This window comes from Meleagris gallopavo, chromosome Z, assembly GCF_000146605.3.
Source record: "Meleagris gallopavo isolate NT-WF06-2002-E0010 breed Aviagen turkey brand Nicholas breeding stock chromosome Z, Turkey_5.1, whole genome shotgun sequence".
Taxonomy (NCBI): domain Eukaryota; kingdom Metazoa; phylum Chordata; class Aves; order Galliformes; family Phasianidae; genus Meleagris; species Meleagris gallopavo.
In genome coordinates, this window is record NC_015041.2 from 7,734,679 (window position 1) to 7,737,334 (window position 2,656).

The 2,656-nt window shown below is 44.8% G+C and overlaps 1 protein-coding gene across 3 annotated transcripts in view; it reads left to right on the forward strand.

Annotated features, from left to right (window-relative positions):
- LOC100550826 (phospholipid-transporting ATPase FetA-like) overlaps positions 1–2,656 on the forward strand; it is a 422,496-nt gene that overhangs the window by 345,223 nt on the left and 74,617 nt on the right. The window lies entirely within an intron of this gene.

Below are 2,656 nucleotides of genomic sequence, written 5' to 3' on the forward strand. Positions count from 1 at the left end.
AAAAAAACCACCCCACAAGAAAAACATGTACACCTTGTACTCTCAAATGACAAAGAGGTGCCTTAAGGCACTACCTTAACTTTGGTCAGTATGAAAAAGATAAGCTGTTAAGGCTCACGTTCCTGGTAAAAGCATGCTACACACTGGGGCAGGCCATGCTTCCCCCCACACCCAGAAAGAACCTGCTACATGGCTACAAATGTCTCCCCACTGCTCACTTTCAAGAAGAGGCAGGCTGACTTGAGGATTTCAGCTATAATTTGCTCAGATCTTAGCATTTGATATCAATGGAACAGTTTCAGACTGGAAATGGAGATGGGGCAGAGGGAGATAAAGAAGAACAACTTTCTCTCCTCAACTGACACAGTGGCACCAGAACTTCCTCCTAACAGCACTTAAAAAGCTAAGCTTGGCCTAAAGAAGTTTGTTCACTCACTTGGCATCAGCTTTTCTCTGATAAATGCTATCGGTTTCATTATTGCCTGCTCCCCTGGCAAGGGATATAACTCTTGTCTATGAAAGAGTTCAGCAATTAACTGGAATGGCTCCTCTTCAATTTCCATTTCCCACCCCCGTTTTCTACATTTACTTTTTCAGAGTACAAGAATCCTTTCCATCTTGCCATAACAGGCATTTCCCATTCCTGCACCGTGGGCAGAACTCTACTATGTGATGAAGACCTGCTGTGCTTACACACTGCTATCTAGCTGCACTGATACTAAAGAGTTTTAGATCTCGAGCCTATCCCTACCTCTTCACTTCCATCCTTCAGGGATGGAAGGCTTCCCAGTTCCACACAGTGTGTAGCAGATACCAACCCTCTCTCTGCTCTCAGCTCATGGGGAATACGTGGAGCACATAGCAAAATCAAACCAGATACACACAGCACCTACCTTAGCAACTGGTGATTTCCTCAGGTTGGCCTTAAGAATAGCAACCCGGGACTTCTCATCGGGCAGGGGGATGTAGATGAGTTGATCCAGGCGCCCAGGGCGCAAGATAGCTGGGTCAATGATGTCTGGCCTGTTGGTAGCACCAATGATGAAGACGTTCTTCTTGGTGGACATTCCATCCATCTCTGTCAGGATCTGGTTGATGACACGATCTGCAGCACCACCACCATCTCCAATATTCCCACCTCGAGCCTTTGCAATGGAGTCCAGCTCATCAAAGAAGAGCACACAAGGGGCTGCTTGGCGGGCCTGTAAAGCAAACAGGAATGATTAAACACCATCAAGCAAAGAGCACACTGGTTTGATACTAAGCCTCCCCCTAGAATCAAAGCAGTTCAGAAGAGCATCAGAACATTGTCACCTCCAGGAGAGCTTGAAGGAGCTGCTTTCGAGAAGTCTCCTGCAAACAAGCCCTCCATAAACTCTCCTGATGACAAGATAAATTTCCCCAAAGCTGGGATCACTGTGAACCAGACAGAAAGAAGGGTGGTAGCTCTGATGGCTAGAAGGTAACTGCCTGTGCAAGAACTCTCCATTCAAGATCTGGGGATACCACTTTGTTGTTTAACCACTGGGGTATTGGGACATGCCGTGTGCAAGGGGGAGACATAGTTACTGCCTTCAACTACCAAACAAGAAGTCAGAGAGAAAATGGAGCCAAATACTTCTTCAAGGTGTGCAGTGAGAATATGTGCAAATTGCTGCAAAGAAAGTTTCAATTAGAAATAAGGAAAAAAATCCTTCACAACAAGAGAGTTCAAACACTAGCACACAGGGCTACAGATATCAAGGATTCTCCGTGCTTGGCATGTGTCCAGAACTAATATACATGAGGTCCTAGTATATGCAAACCAAATTTCCAAGTTGTCTCTGTGCTTTGGACAAATGGTATCTGAGGCTCTTTTCCAAATGACAATTTTTTCCTCTCATTCTTCCTTCAACTGAATTCTTTCAGCAGCTTTCCAGACCTGGTAAGAGGACTCCTGTGGTAAACAAGGCATGTACCTTCTGGCATAGAAGGTGACACTATCTACAGAGAACTGGATAGTAGGAGTCAAACTCCCTTCTATGTCCTTCATACTGAAGGACAAGCACCTGTAGGATGCTTTGAAAATCTGTAGCGGATATTAGATAGTGAGGTTTCAAAATAAATTAGTAGAGATGTAGGGGATGTTTATGTCACCCTAATGCTTGCCTCACTGCTAAGGCACTGGGACATTTGTCATCCTGTAGTAACAGAAACCAACTGTAGAAGGACAAATCCATTTACTTATCTAGCTTCCCAAAGAGAATTAAATCCCCAACAACAGCAAAGCAGCGCCTGCTCACGCTGCTAGTTGGAGAAACACCAAATACACAAATAATAACCAGCCAGTTAAGACAGCACAGTGGAGACAATATGCTAGGATATCTAAGCACAAATACAGTACAGGATGCAGAATAAACACCCACCTTGTCAAAGATCTCGCGCACATTGGCTTCCGACTCTCCAAACCACATGGTGAGCAATTCTGGCCCCTTGATGGAAATGAAGTTTGCCTGGCATTCATTGGCAATGGCTTTGGCCAGAAGTGTTTTACCACAACCAGGTGGCCCATAAAACAGAACGCCTTTTGATGGAGTCATGCCAAATTTGAGGAACTTGTCTGGGTGCTCCACAGGATACTAAATTAGAACAATAACAGAAAAACCTTAAAATGGGC